Here is a 17,028-nt window from a genome sequence, read left to right on the forward strand (position 1 = left end):
TATTTAATGACAGCAGTTACGTTTTGAAGAATACATGGAGAATGTCACAGGCCTACGCAAACAAGTTCTTAGAACGTTGGGTATCTGAATATCTGCCTACTCTAACGCGGCGAACGAAGTGGTTTTGCCAGGTGAAACCAATCGAGACAGGGGATATAGTCGTTTTGGTGGACGAGAAATTGCCGAGGAATTGTTGGCCGAAAGGGCGAGTGGTTCAAGCCATCCGATCCAAGGACGGCCAGATTCGCCGTGCACTGATACAAACTGTAAACGGATTATTGGAGAGACCAGTAGCTAAACTGGCAGTGTTGGATATTGGCGCTACCACAAGTACGTTGGACCAATGATCTCGAAGTACTGGGGGGGAGTGTCGCAACCACTGGTTGCTTCTCACCAACTATCCAACGAACCAACTGTGGTAAGAGACCCCCTTTTTTGGTAAGCCACTGCTAGGTGTGTGAATGTTTGATGTTAAGAAAAGACGAAAACAAACCCAAAATTGAAAAGGCGCTAGACGATTCAAAAAAGAGTATAAAATTTAAATTTTTAAGAGTTTTGAAATGACCGTAAGTGAATTAAAATATTAGATTGTACTGTACGGTTCACGAGGTTAGTTCACATAATAACATTTAATTGTAGTCTTGTTTTCTACTATCAATTTTACTTAACAGTGATTATTGAATTGAACTAGTTGAGGAGTAAAAAGACGATTGTGTAAACGACAAAGAGATACTAAACGTAAGAGAATTAAATATTATATTAAATAAGAGACTTTTAATGTACTGACCCTCCTTTGACAGGAATTTTTTAATTTTGTTGTGATAAAATAAACATTTTAAAAAATTGGAACACATCTCTTCTTCGTTACGATCGTAACAGTATGCAAAACACGGAATGGAAGGAAAGGCGGAAAAAAATGTAACCGTCACAAAAGAGCTGCTCGTTGACCTATTTTTAAGAAACTCAGTTTATCGGGAAGAAACAATCGGAGGAAGCTACTGTCCGGAAAAGAGATACTTAATTGACGTGAAGAGGGAATTGCTGCAGTTTTTGAGTCTTTATTGAGTGGATTCTTCAGCAAGCGAAGGTCTTAATTCCGTTTACCCAGGATTCCTGCCTTCAAAGTAAAAATTAAAGACACGTGTTTCATCCCTTCGCGAGAAATGAGAGTCGCAAAATAAAAGGTTGCATTTTGTCTGTGAATAATTATCGTGACGACCGGTATTCTGCGAAGGGTAGTAAAATGCTGTCAGGGCGGAGAACTTATGCTCATCACTTTTTTTTTTGTTACAAGAAGCGTTCTTAGCGGCTATGGATTCGTGTGAAATACATCACTGTCAGTTGCATTGATAATTTTATCTGGATCCCTCCTCGCGAATAAAAACAAAAGAGCATACTAACAAGTATTAATTAATTCGAAGTGTCAGATGAGAAAAGTTTACTGGGCAGTGGCGTGGCAAAGTTCAACATTCTGACGATGTGGTTTGTGATTTCATGACTGATTCCCTCTCTTCAAAACCAAGCCGCGAAGTGTTGTTAGGTTCATTCCTGCGATTCTAACATTGCAGCACGAAGTAAATTAAATTTCCTGGTAACTGAAGATTGTGTTTCAACGCCGTACCAATTTTTTTTTCAATCTTTGGAGTTATACGTTCATTGCTTTTTTTTTCGCCGACGATAAGACAAAAGTAAATTAAATGAAAGTGAAAAGAAAAATACGCAACAGAATTCAAGACAGGACATCAATATGATCAGTTGCCATTGATACTCAATGAGAATTAGGAACTAATTTTAATACATCTTGGTATTAATGACTATTCGTTGATTTGAAATCGCATCCCTAAACAATCAATCAATAAAGTCATGAGTACAGAATCTCTGAAATCAGAAACATCTCGAGTTTTCATTTCCTCCTCTGTACCCACAAATTGTCTCAACCAAATTGAAGTTCCTCGAAAGCTATAATAATAAGAAATGACACCGGAAGGGTTTCGTTTGTTCGGTAAACAAGCCTGCAGTGGAATGAGACAGTTCGTCGAGAAGACAGCTCCGCTGGTTCAACATCGTCGCTAAGAAAGATTTCGTCTGTGGAAGCAAGAAAGACAGAAAGTCAGCTTCCACGAAAGGTACAAACGGGGGTAAATGAGGTATATTATGTTTCCAATTCAATTTATATCAAATCCTTCGATCGTTTGGGTGCTGCTAGAATAGACATGCCATTGCTTCTATCGAATGAAGATGCGGGAATTGGAAAATGAAAAGGAAAATATAATAGTTGAATTGACGGAGTTAAACTTCCAAAACTAGGATTGGGAGATTAGTATTGCACTTTTATGTTCGTTCATTTTTATTTCAAACAAGAGCAGTCTTTTCATTTTAATTTTAAATTTTGGCGGGACGAGTTGTCTGATTTAGATATTCCTTTTACAATGATCATATATTCGGTATAATTCCGCAGCAAGCGGAAAAACACTCACTTCTGCACAGAACATCGTCAACTATCAGAAATAACTTGGCAGAAAATTGCATCTTCTCTTTCTTCAATCAGCTATCTAGCAGCCAGTGAAGCCAGTTTGCAGAAAGCCATTTACGAAAATCATTCTCGAAATAGGCAGTGAATCACAGCAGCTCATCACCACACAGTACTAAAACCTCTGTCATGCCGGAATATCTCCATCCAAAGCCAGTGAGGTTATGTAGAGCGTAAAACGGTGTGCAGGAAAACCGTTCCGGATACGAGTGAACATCTTGCATTTTCCGCATCAGCAGAAAAATTTGTTTTCACTTTTCCATTTGGCTGATTATATTCTCACCAAGCGTATGTTGGATTCTAGGTTGATTTTCGTGACCTTTTCCGTTACATGCCCGAATGTTGGAAAAGATGTGTTCTAAAGAACGGTAATAGTTTGGTGATGTGGAACAGTTTCGAATATGTCATAACATATTCACCGCAGTTGTAGGTATATTTGAAAGTTTTATTAGAGTAAAGGGTGTGTAACATCAAATTGCATCACGGAAAAAACGCTGTAGAAATTCGCCCAGTAGACCGATTCTTTTGAAAATTTTAGACAGTAAAATAAAAACTATTAAACAACTTTTGGCATTTTCTTTTTATTCATACTTCGAGCCCAAGCCCGTATGCTCGCACCTTCCTCTTTACCCCGTCCATAAGGTTCTGTACAACGTCAGGTTGTAGTTTTTTTTTTTGAACAGAAATCCATTTTCTCTTGAAGTCCGCCTCCGATTTGACAACTTTTGGGTTCTTCCGGAGGGCCTGCTTCATAATCGCCCAATATTTCTCTATTGGGCGAAGCTCCGGCGCGTTGGGCGGGTTCATTTCCTTTGGCACGAAGGAGACCCCGTTGGCTTCGTACCACTCCAACACGTCCTTTGAATAGTGGCACGAAGCGAGATCCGGCCAGAAGATGGTCGGGCCCTCGTGCTGCTTCAATAGTGGTAGTAAGCGCTTCTGTAGGCACTCCTTAAGGTAAACCTGCCCGTTTACCGTGCCGGTCATCACGAAGGGGGCGCTCCGCTTTCCGCAAGAGCAGATCGCTTGCCACACCATGTACTTTTTGGCAAACTTGAATAGTTTCTGCTTGCGAATCTCCTCCGGAACGCTGAATTTGTCCTCTGCGGAGAAGAACAACAGGCCCGGCAGCTGACGAAAGTCCGCTTTGATGTAGGTGTCGTCGTCCATTACCAGGCAATGCGGCTTCGTCAGCATTTCGGTGTACAGCTTCCGGGCTCGCGTCTTCCCCACCATGTTTTGCCTTTCGTCGCGGTTAGGAGCCTTCTGAACCTTGTATGTACGCAGGCCCTCCCGCTGCTTGGTCCACTGGACGAATGAACTTGACAAATTCAGCTTATTGGCGACATCCCGGACCGAACTTCTCGGATCACGTCTAAACTGCTTAACTACGCGCTTGTGATCTTTTTCACTGACGGAGCATCCATTTTTGCCGTTCTTCACCTTCCGGTCGATGGTTAGGTTCTCGAAGTATCGTTTTAGTACTCTGCTGACCGTGGATTGGACGATTCCCAGCATCTTACCGATGTCCCGATGTGACAACTCCGGATTCTCGAAATGAGTGCGCAGGATTAATTCACGACGCTCTTTTTCTTTCGACGACATTTTTCCAAATTTACGAAAAAATTGACAGTGAAGCATGGCCAACGTGATCTATACACTCTTATCTGATTATAAGCGAAAGCTGAAGATATAATTCCTAAAAATTAAATTTCTACAGCGTTTTTTTCGTTTTCCGTTTTCCGACATAGCATGTGAAGGAAATATGCTGTTACATCCAATACACTATCCATTCAATTTGGGAAGCACTTCCAAAATGATTTTTTTTTTCAGAAATCAAACAGTGGTAACTTCACATACCGTCTACTTTCATTTCGTCCTATGAATTCTTGGGTCACGTTCTGAAAAAATTTGGAATGTTCTTTGTTCTGAAACTCACGAATTTCACGTTTAGATTTCGTCTCTGTGTCAACAATTCATATTTCTAAAAAAAATTATTGTATTCGGAAAGACTCAACACGTCGGATCGGTCTCAATGGTGCGTGAAATAGAATTCTTCCAAGTATTTAAAAAGGTAGATTGGTCTGAGCCTAGGGGCACGGCTTGACGTAGGACTGTGATTGTTTGTTGTAATTGCATTTGAATTGAGTTTTTTCATTGTTCAGAAATTTGAAATTTTTACTCTTTTGATACATCAAATGGTCCTGGAGAAACAGTTTCTCATAATAATTCTTATGACAGCTCGTATAACTCTTAAAAAACGGGTAGGATGAGATAAAACCCGGAACCACATTCTAACAAGGACACGAGAAACTCAACACTACTTTATTTTATACTGATGTTCTAGAATCTGGACATGATACCATTAAAGCCGTTACTCCCCCTTTCTTCTTTTCATTTAATTATGTATAAGAGGACAAGGATGATGATGTCTATCAGAGCATCTTTGAACACAACTCTAAACAGGTTAAATCTACATAGATATAAACCCAAGTGTACTAAATCTATAACTACAGAAATATATCATGGATAAAAACAGCATTTTCTCCTACGTTGCCATGTTGTCCGGAACATTGTTTGTAGACGGTTTAATAACTTCAAAGCCAGTTGATGTATATAAAGTATCCTATGGCCATTATTGCTCTCTTTTTTTTTCTTTTCAGAACCTCCCGGGAGGTTCGTGTAGCTGTTGTAGTAAATTGATCGTATCGGGCGTTAAGTTCAGCTCATTTATAAGGAAGGGAATGGAGAACGATCAAGTGATTTCAAGAAAGTGAAGCAGACAAAATAATAACATTCTTATTTCTAAGGAAGACATATATGGGTACCATAATATTAAAATCGCGACTACTTAAGCTATCATGATATGACATGTGTGCGTATACCTTTTCGAACCACTAAATAAATCTTTAATTGCATTTTTACATTACCGAAAAACATGATATTTATCATGATATCCTGGACCACAATAACATAAATTGTTAGTAGCAAGACCTACACGATAAAAACGTGAATTGAGCTCGAATTGATCGAACAACAACTTGAACATCAGTCTAATAAAATCTCAATCAACGTTTAACCTTTTGAGCCAGGCTCTTGTCAAATCTTTGGGGGAAATAGAGCAAAACCATTTAAAATCATCTCCCAGATCATTCCTTCATAGATTCTGCAAACTAATAAATGCCTATCATCGTCAAATGGAGAATATTTCATAACACGCATCGACTCACATTGTGAGCTAACGCCCGAATGGTAGGCAAAAAATTGCTCGTAGATTTCTTAGATTTTTTTAACAGATTCTGTGCGTTACAGATTACTGATTTTTGTGAGTTGGTAAAACTGGCGAGGCAGTGATTTCATTTTGACGATTGGACCCTCAAGGTTCCTGCTATGTTAAATTCCAGAAACATTCCCAATCTGACTAGCATCGAAGAAGTATTGGAAGTGTTTTCAGGTTTTTATGATGGGGAGTGAATATCGTGCCTTAATGTGAAATTGCTCCTTAAGATTTCTGTATTTCTTGGACAAAAATCGGTAGCCTGAAAAGAAATGACAATTCGGTCGCGTTTTAATATTGTTACTAAGCATCAATTCTTGACAACTGTCGATTTATTTATTTTTTATGATTGTTATAACAATATCAAAACTAAAAATCTAAATCCACAAAGCAACGATACGATGATCACAATTCTGAATTCTAAACATTTAAACATACAAGAAAATTTGGCAACATCTATACGAAGTGGCCGCCTTCATTAAGAAGTATCACGCGAAGGAGGATGTGGTCTTTTCACCGGATCTGACCTCGGTCCCTTATGCCAGAAAATCACTAGAGGAGTTGGACCGCCTGAAGATAAACAAGATAAACGTTATAGCCCTGAACCCTTCTAACGTTTCCAGCTGCGACCGATAGATCTTCTTCAATAATTTCGTGTCCAAACATAGAAGCAACTGATCGCCAGAACACGAAAGAGCTGAAGAACATGCCGACATCCATCTTTTCATCAGCCATGACTGAGGTTCCGGTCAACAACACGGCAGGGCGCCATCCGAAATTAATGCTTTTTTCACGCATATGCTAGTCACCCGTTATAGTTTGCGAGGTTATTTATCTGTTGAAGTCCGATCAACTTCAATCTCTCAACTAAGGCTATTTCTAATCTCGACTACGCATCAGAGGAGACGGACAATATAAGATTTCTGAAAATGTCCAATATTTGAAACAGAATTCTTTTTTTTAACAAACTAGTTGATCCAGCGAACTTCGTCCCACCCACAATTGATATATTGATATAAATCATGTCGAAAACTCAGGTTCCCACAGAAATTGTTTTTATGTACGTAATCTATACTCGCGATATATAAAGGGTGTGTCACATCAAATTGCATCACGGAAAAAACGCTGTAGAAATTTAATTTTTAGGAATTATATCTTCAGCTTTCGCTTATAATCAGATAAGAGTGTATAGATCACGTTGGCTCACACAATTTCTTTTTTGACATATGAACCTGATGCAGACTAAGATGCCGGAATACTGATACTGACTGTTCAAATCCGTTGCTCCGTTCTTGAGTTAAATAGTGTGGAACGGACACCAAATCATGTTTATTTGTATAGATCAAATTTATAAATACATAGTTACCTTCACTTGATTTATTTGAAAATCATTGTTGAAAAAAAATTTGTTTGAAGTTCATTGGGAAAACATAAACATAAACGAAACATAACCGTTATTGAATTGAATGCATGGTGAATATAAAAACAATTTTCAATTGAAATTTATTTTGAACTATTTTTAAACAATTGTTTATTTTTCTTCCTCATCTTGGATTTCGGTTCTGAGGATTCCGACGCTTTGCGTTGGAGCGCTGTTGCTTCGTTGCGCTGTTGTGGGGTTCGAAGACACAGACGATGGTTCCTCATGAAGCTAGAAGCCCAATCTCTTCCTGCCAGTTTTGCAACTTGGTTGAATTCGTGCTGAAGGTTGCTGGCTTCCGCAAAATCAAACGCCAGGCGCCGTAAATCTTTATACCATAGAAAGCTTTGTCCAGTGCTCTGCAATGGTCCGCCGGATCCTCAGACTGCTCACTCATAAATACTTGTCTGAACCGCTCTAGGTGCTGGCTGGCACATCCCAGCAGAAGTAGAAATGAAGATTCAAATCATAAATCACTTGCTGATATGAGCTTCTTCCTCAGGGCTGATTCAGAAATACCGAGGTCTGCCGCAATCCGACGCTTCGAGACTCCCTCCCGAAGCGTCTGTCGAGCCATTCGAGCATTTCTGGAGTGCATTTCTTCAAATAAGTTTTCTTCTTGTGGGTCCCGTTAAAAATTTGAGTGAAACATTTTATAAATTTGCAAAACGCTGGTGGGAACTTTTGCCCCACGGAGACTGCTCACCTTGCTCAAATGCTCTTGAACTTTTTCACAAAAACGAATACGCACTATCATCTACCATAGAATGAAGGTTTCCTTGACAGTGTAGTTTTGAACTTTCTAGTTATCTAAGTAACCCGTCATCCACAAAATTGAAAAATTAGATCTAAACCAAGATGGTGGAGTTAACAGGTGGCTCGTAATTTACACTATTTAGAAAAGACGTATGAGGAATGGCAAGACGAAAAGTTTGGATTTGTTTATGTTATTACTTACGTTGGTATGGTTACATTTGATTTCGTCAAAGGTATTTGAAGCAGTATAATAAATAAACAGTTGTCGTTGAAAATAGTAACCTAGTAACCTTTATGCATATGCTTCGGCCAGCTGGCTCGGCTAATGTGATATGATTTATTCAGGGAATACTTTGATCGTGGTACCACCACTGGCGCATACTTTGCAGCTTTGTTTTTGTGCTGGTTCATAACGGCAATCAACCGTGCCGGTGAAACTGTAGTCAATGTTTAGTGTTGTTTGGATACCATCTATGTAAATAAAATCAAACTTACGGGATAGGTCCGAACGGCAATTCTGACATTACGTTTTACCTTCCACTTCACTTTCCTTGATCTAAACATCGCAAAACACTTTTCACCTCATAACTTTTTGCCACTTTCATGAAATGCATCATGTTTATATGTGTGAGTTGCTGGTGTAATAATGCATCAAATGAATGCACTGATGTCGAATTTTTATGCTCGTTTGCTTCAAAAAGGCCAATGCGCACCTTTGCCCCGCACTACTCTATATTTATACAGGTAATTTTTGTTTAATCGGTAACATGATATAAGCCGCCCCGGATATAACCCGGTTACGTTGTTATCAATAGCACTTAGGTGAACAAGTTCTGTTTAGATAACATTACACAAGTTTGAAGATAGTACAGCATGATAGAATTTCAAGGATTTGATGCGGCAAATTTGCGAATAGTGCAAAAAAAACTCATTATTTTTAACCACTCAAGTGAATTTCAAGGTGGACTAGAAGATAAGTAAAAATGGTGAAGCACAGGGTATATTTTATGATTCCATTTTCGAGGCTGCAATTGAAAGAAATCAAGTGCCAGTTGATAATTTTGAAATAATGCCGACAAACTAAAAATGATCCGCTCGCGATGAACACTTATTCTGTTCATCGCAAGCGGATAATAAAGCACCACAAACCATAAACTTCCGTAGACACGATGAGAGCGATGGCGTAAACACGCCAGTGTTTACTTCGGCGCTATGTTACAAATTTAATTAGTAATAAAAAAAAGAAAAACCAATTTGGGTGAAACAAAGTATTCTGGCATGCGAATATATGTCAGGCAGACTCACGCTGAATATATTTACAGCTGGAATGAGAAAGTAGTGTAAACAAATTCATAAATTCCTTTGTCTACCGACACGCCGTTGGGTCCCACCGCGAATGCTGTAATTCATTTGCTTCGGGCACATAAACCAATAATTTGTTTCAGAAAGAACCACCATCTCGAGGTCGTTTTACAGTTTCCGCTATAAAAGTAAATTATTCGATTTTTTCTCAAATTCTCGATGAAAATTTATCTGCGAGTAATATTGGTATAAAGGGTGTGTCATATCAAATTGCATCACGGAAAAAACACTGTAGAAATTTAATTTTTAGGAATTATATCTTAAGCTTTCGCTTATAATCAGATAAGAGTGTATAGATCACGTTGGCCATGCTTCACTGTAAATTTTTCGTAAATTTGGAAAAATGTCGTCGAACGAAAAAGAGCGTCGTGAATTCATCCTGTGCACTCATTTCGAGAATCCGGAGTTGTCACATCGGGACATCGGTAAGATGCTGGGAATCGTCCAATTCACGGTCAGCATAGTTCTAAAACGATACTTCGAGAACCTAACCATCGACCGGAAGGTGAAGAACGGCAAAAATGGATGCTCCGTCAGTGAAAAAGATCACAAGCGCGTAGTTAAGCAGTTTAGACGTGATCCGAGAAGTTCGGTCCGGGATGTCGCCAATAAGCTGAATTTGTCAAGTTCATTCGTCCAGTGGACCAAGCAGCGGGAGGGCCTGCGTACATACAAGGTTCAGAAGGCTCCTAACCGCGACGAAAGGCAAAACATGGTGGGGAAGACGCGAGCCCGGAAGCTGTACACCGAAATGCTGACGAAGCCGCATTGCCTGGTAATGGACGACGAAACCTACGTCAAAGCGGACTTTCGTCAGCTGCCGGGCCTGTTGTTCTTCTCCGCAGAGGACAAATTCAGCGTTCCGGAGGGGATTCGCAAGCAGAAACTATCCAAGTTTGCCAAAAAGTACATGGTGTGTCAAGCGATCTGCTCTTGCGGAAAGCGGAGCGCCCCCTTCGTGATGACCGGCACGGTAAACGGGCAGGTTTACCTTAAGGAGTACCTACAGAAGCGCTTACTACCACTATTGAAGCAGCACGAGGGCCCGACCATCTTCTGGCCGGATCTCGCTTCGTGCCACTATTCAAAGGACGTGTTGGAGTGGTACGAAGCCAACGGGGTCACCTTCGTGCCAAAGGAAATGAACCCGCCCAACGCGCCGGAGCTTCGCCCAATAGAGAAATATTGGGCGATTATGAAGCAGGCCCTCCGGAAGAACCCAAAAGTTGTCAAATCGGAGGCGGACTTCAAGAGAAAATGGATTTCTGTTCAAAAAAAAACTACAACCTGACGTTGTACAGAACCTTATGGACGGGGTAAGGAGGAAGGTGCGAGCATACGGGCTTGGGCTCGAAGTATGAATAAAAAGAAAATGCCAAAAGTTGTTTAATAGTTTTTATTTTACTGTCTAAAATTTTCAAAAGGATCGGTCTACTGGGCGAATTTCTACAGCGTTTTTTCCGTGATGCAATTTGATGTGACACACCCTCTATGATGCGATTCATCATCTGAAATTGAAACAAATAATCTCGCAATCCCGGATATCAGCGGTTCTTTGAAACTTGTGTTTTACTGTGAAACAAATACAGTCACTCGAGAGATCCAATTTTAGACTCGCTCAACCAAAAAAGCCCACAACACAACAGCTACATTTGTTTATATCTTCTAGCTTTCGAAGAGATGCCTGAGGAAACGAAACATAATCTCCTTTTTTGAGGTGAAACTGTTTTTGTATGCTGGAGGCATGCATTCTACGTACAAAAACAGTGTAGGTCTCAAAAAATAATATGATTCTTAAAGAAAAAGTCTACGGTTTGCAGATGGGGAATCGTAATAAAGACTTTTGAAATCTAATTTACCAGACTACGTTGGCATTTCTCTGATTCAATTCCACATCGGAAACCATAAAAATTCCCGCCAGGATTGGGAATCATGTCTTCTAGTTATTGCTAACCTTATTTCTGCCCTAAGGGAAGTTGAAGCTCGATAGCTTTTTTTGCCATGGGATTACCGATGGGGGTTTCGCTCTAATGAAAAAGTTTCCACATGGTAAACTCTCGCTGAATGGGAATCGAGCGGTTCATCGTGGTGTTACATTTGATTTGGTTGATGATTAACTGCGCTTGGGGAAATTTCATGGTTCAATTTTCAGAGAAGTTCAGCTTTAATTTCACACAACCGTAACTGAAATGATAGTGTAAAACAATTATTAAATTCTACATAAGTTGTTGAATTGGATATATTATTCAATCAAAGATTTGTATTTTCAAGATAAGATGTTTCATAATTCAGTTTTACTGATTCAAAATTATGTGAAAAGAATATGTACAAACTGAATTCACAATTCAGTCTTATGAATGACACAACTGTGTTAGTGGTACTTGAGTAATCGATATCTATGTCATTCTGCTTCTATTTAAAACAGGATTCGGAATATTCGAATCGGGATTGATTCATTCACGAGAAATTTAAATGAAATCATGCAATCGATAATGGAATTTTGCACACTGTATACTTAATGAATACAATTGTAAATATAAATATTAGGCTGTCAAAAAAGTCCTGCGGTATTTCCGCGAAGTGTCGTTGTAAGCGCGTAGTTCTAGTTGTATTCATTGTATCGAGTCATACTATAGCTTGTTGGAAAGCTATTTTTGCGCGCTATAATATAGTCCTTGACAGTTTTTTGTTTGGTTAAGTCGTTCGAGTCGCAAATATGGAGCAAAATAAAGAGAAAATCCGACATATTTTACAGTACTACTATGACAAAGGCAAAAATGCATATCAAGCTGCCAATAAAATTTGTGCAGTTTATGGACCCGATACAGTTTCCATTTCCACCGCACAACGATGGTTTCAACGTTTTCGTTCTGGTGTAGAGGTCGTCGAAGATGCGCCACGCTCCGGAAGGCCTGTCGTCGAAAATTGCGACAAAATCGCTGAATTAGCCGAGAAAGACCGGCATAGTAGCAGCCGTAGCATCGGCCAAGAGCTGGGGATAAGTCATCAAACCATTATTAACCATTTGAAGAAGCTTGGATTCACAAAGAAGCTCGATGTATGGGTGCCACACACGTTGACGCAAAAAACATCTTTGAACGTATCGACGCATGTGAATCGCTGCTGAATCGCAACAAAATCGACCCGTTTCTGAAGCGGATGGTGCCTGGCGATGAAAAGTGGGTCACTTACGACAACGTGAAGCGCAAACGGTCGTGGTCGAAGCCCGCTGAGGCGGCTCAGACGGTGGCCAAGCCCTCATTAACGGCCAGGAAGGTTCTGCTGTGTGTTTGGTGGAATTGTCAAGGAATAATCTATTATGAGCTGCTTCCCTATGGCCAAACGCTCAATTCGGACCTGTACTGCCAACAACTGGACCGCTTGAAGGTAGCCCTCATGAAGAAGAGGCCATCTTTGATAAACAGAGGCCGCATTGTCTTCCATCAGGACAACGCCAGACCACACACTTCTTGGTGACGCGCCAGAAGCTCCGAAAGCTCGAATGGGAGGTTCTTTTGCATCCGCCGTATAGTCCAGACCTTGCACCAAGTGACTACCACCTGTTTTTGTCCATGGTGAACGAGCTAGGTAGTCAGAAGTTAGCCACAAAAAAGGCCTGTGAAAATTGGCTATCCGAGTTTTTTGCCAATAAGGAAGCGAGCTTCTATAACAGGGGTATTATGAAGTTGGCATCTCGTTGGGAACAAGTCATCGGACAAAACGGCGCATATTTGGCTTAAAACAGATGATTGTAACTAATTTTATGAACAAATGAAAATTCAAAAAAAATACCGCAGGACTTTTTTGACAGCCTAATATTTTTTTAAAACGAAAATCATCTCTGTCACTGTTCTCCCAACTCTTTCTGCCACTATCCAGATTAATCCGGTCAATCACTTCCTTCCTTCTTTTCAATAATTGGATTGTTTCCCTTACCTCATCACCCCAATCCTCAATGAATCTCAGTCAGGTTAATGAACTGACCATATGTTGGATATGATATCGGGTTCAAGATGCTGTTCATTGCGCTGCTAGAACGAGAAAATTACTCTTCTCAGGCAGACATGAGCTCAGCAAAAGCTTCAACCCGACCACTCAGGATGGCGCCCGGTTCGAAGCTTAACCACAAAGTTGATTATGTGGTGCCCAGTCCTGTAAAACGTAGCCTGTGGCCCTTTCTGTTGGTTCGATGCAGATTTCGTTTCTTCTGGCTGAATTATGAAACAAAGGAAAATGAGCCGGTCAATGCTAATGGGAGTTAAATCCAAGTGGGGGGATAAAAAACTTTTTGATTTATGGTTTAAATTTCGGTTTCTTCCAAACGTCTGTCGGTGGATTTACACGAACATTTTTATGGCATCCGAGCGGTACTTCCCGTGAAGCGTGACTCGCAAGGTGCTTTCGTTCCTTTCGGGAAGGTCAGAGCCGAGAAAATAAAAGGGTTTCCACTTCTTGCCTCAGTTTCCGACGGGAAGGGTTCCATTGTGAATTATGGATGTTTGTTCATCGATTGGTTAAAATGTTGGCGACCGGAACATGGAATCGACAGTTGCCGGAAGCTACTGCCCTTTTTCGGCAATTCATAAATGTCTATATTGCTAGGAAAATGAAATCATTTTTGGTAATGGTATGGACCGCATTCATAAACTAATATCCAATTGGTTTAAAGATATTTTCTCCAATTTATGAAATGGTTTTCTGTCTCGTAAGAAATCATTTACTTTATCAATTCACTTGAACAGAGGCTCATAATCTTTGCGATTGGCGAATTGGCTATGGACTCAATTTACTTTACATTTTACTAGTTTGCATAAACTTGTCGTTTGAACGCACTCCACTCCCAGTAACTATCGTTTGCCTGTGGGAGAGCTCAGTCGCCACTCATTCATATTCATTTTGCATCTCGCAACAGTTAATGCTTGGAGCATAGTCAAGCTGGAGTTCTCTAGGAGAAATATTGTCGTGGTCACATTTTTATATATTCATGGAATCTAAACAATTTTTTTGCGTATTGTTGCAAGATTATGCATCGAGGAAAGCCTCGCGGTGTCCGTCATCGTGGATCCAATAACTGAATATACGGAATATAGATTTCCCCCACAGCTTCCCTTCATTTATGGGCTCAAACAAACTGTTCCATTTATTCGTTGGATGTCATCTGATATGTTTTACAGATGTTTCATAACATATTGAAGGGTTGATTGACTGATAGTCATAGTCAGATCAGTCATATTATCTTCAACAAAAGAATGACGAGTTCAATTCTAAAAGCATTTGCTGAGCCAATAATCGAAATAAGGGGGAATGCAAAAACCAGTTACCCTGAAATGTGTGTGTGTGTGTGTGTGAGTGTTTTGGCATGACTTCCGCTTGTCGGATATAATTTTGATTCTGAATTATTTCCACGAAACATATTTCCGACGCCTTTTATCGCTTTCGTGTAGTGGAACACTGTTTTTGATAACTGATATTCCTGGGAAGAAGTTCATTCTATAATATTTGGAATGACCATAACGGTGTCAAGTAGGAATTATTGATTCGTTGGATTCAACTCCTATTTATGTTATCCTAGTACCAACCCTAAAGGTATTTCAATACAATCAACTTCACCCAATTTGGTTTCCATTCGAATTCTCTTTCATGTCGGATTACAGTTTCCATCCCCCAATCAACTGCTCTAACTGAATTTTTCGTCCATGCATCTAGCTTTATAGCGCAACTAGTAAATAATTCACTCTGTCCAATCCATTCCATTCCGTCTGTTTGCCATGCAACTTGTTCCCAATAGGAAGTGTGCGAAAAAGTTAATTTAAATTTTTTTATTTTTTTCGACAGGCTACCACAGTGAGGAAATGGTGCAGAATGCACCAGACTCTGTTCCATTGCATTCGAGCTGAAGCTCATAAATAACGTTAAATGGTTACCGGCGCTAAATTATGGCTAGGATGGTGGGTGTAAAATATAATAAAGTATTGACTTTATTGATTTGATTCCTCAATTTAGTCATTTTCACCCAATGTCAAATATTGGCGACCCTTTCGTGAAGTTTTTCAACGAATTGACATTGACATTATTGACATTGTGTATTATATTAACTAAACTTAAAGTTTATCTTTTGACGTAGGACTACATCTTTTGGAAAAGGTGCCAAATAAGATAATCTTTCGGAAAAACACGAAAAAAAAACTTATTGTTTGTTCCCAGTATTTCAAAAAACAAACAAGTTCAATTGTCTCATGTTGATATTTTAGGCATAACTGTCCCACCATGAATTTTCGAACCAAGAATCAAGCACGATTGATTCAGTGAGGAAAACTTTTCACATTTTCGCTTATGAAAAACCCGGTGTATTTCTAAATTGAAACGCGTAAAGCTTCTAGTAGACAATAGCTAGAAAATTTCGATTGCGTTTTTCTCAGTTGCTGATTTTGGAACATGGGACAACTATGCGTAGAAAGACAGTAATGAACTGAATAAGTTTAAAGCCTCTATCATCATTATCATGTCCAATAAGATAAGTTCCTTCACGTTTTTCTGTTTCTCTCAATCTCCATATTTCTCTGTCTCTGAAACTCTCTCTCAATCGAATCTTCTAGCTTCAAATGCTGTCTGGCTGTCCGATGAAAAATTATATTTGAATTCGTTTAGTGAGAAACTGTACTGCAATATCCCATTACTACCAACCGAGTGATATTTCTAAATGATTAGGAAATATTTTTGTTTTTTGCCATCTTGACAGATTTTTCGAATTGGTACTTTAATTCTTTAATTCTTTAATTCTTTAATTCTTTAATTCTTTAATTCTTTAATTCTTTAATTCTTTAATTCTTTAATTCTTTAATTCTTTAATTCTTTAATTCTTTAATTCTTTAATTCTTTAATTCTTTAATTCTTTAATTCTTTAATTCTTTAATTCTTTAATTCTTTAATTCTTTAATTCTTTAATTCTTTAATTCTTTAATTCTTTAATTCTTTAATTCTTTAATTCTTTAATTCTTTAATTCTTTAATTCTTTAATTCTTTAATTCTTTAATTCTTTAATTCTTTAATTCTTTAATTCTTTAATTCTTTAATTCTTTAATTCTTTAATTCTTTAATTCTTTAATTCTTTAATTCTTTAATTCTTTAATTCTTTAATTCTTTAATTCTTTAATTCTTTAATTATTTAATTCTTTAATTCTTTAATTCTTTAATTCTTTAATTCTTTAATTCTTTAATTCTTTAATTCTTTAATTCTTTAATTCTTTAATTCTTTAATTCTTTAATTCTTTAATTCTTTAATTCTTTAATTCTTTAATTCTTTAATTCTTTAATTCTTTAATTCTTTAATTCTTTAATTCTTTAATTCTTTAATTCTTTAATTCTTTAATTCTTTAATTCTTTAATTCTTTAATTCTTTAATTCTTTAATTCTTTAATTCTTTAATTCTTTAATTCTTTAATTCTTTAATTCTTTAATTCTTTAATTCTTTAATTCTTTAATTCTTTAATTCTTTAATTCTTTAATTCTTTAATTCTTTAATTCTTTAATTCTTTAATTCTTTAATTCTTTAATTCTTTAATTCTTTAATTCTTTAATTCTTTAATTCTTTAATTCTTTAATTCTTTAATTCTTTAATTCTTTAATTCTTTAATTCTTTAATTCTTTAATTCTTTAATTCTTTAATTCTTTAATTCTTTAATT

This window comes from Toxorhynchites rutilus, chromosome 2, assembly GCF_029784135.1.
Source record: "Toxorhynchites rutilus septentrionalis strain SRP chromosome 2, ASM2978413v1, whole genome shotgun sequence".
Lineage (NCBI taxonomy): Eukaryota > Metazoa > Arthropoda > Insecta > Diptera > Culicidae > Toxorhynchites > Toxorhynchites rutilus.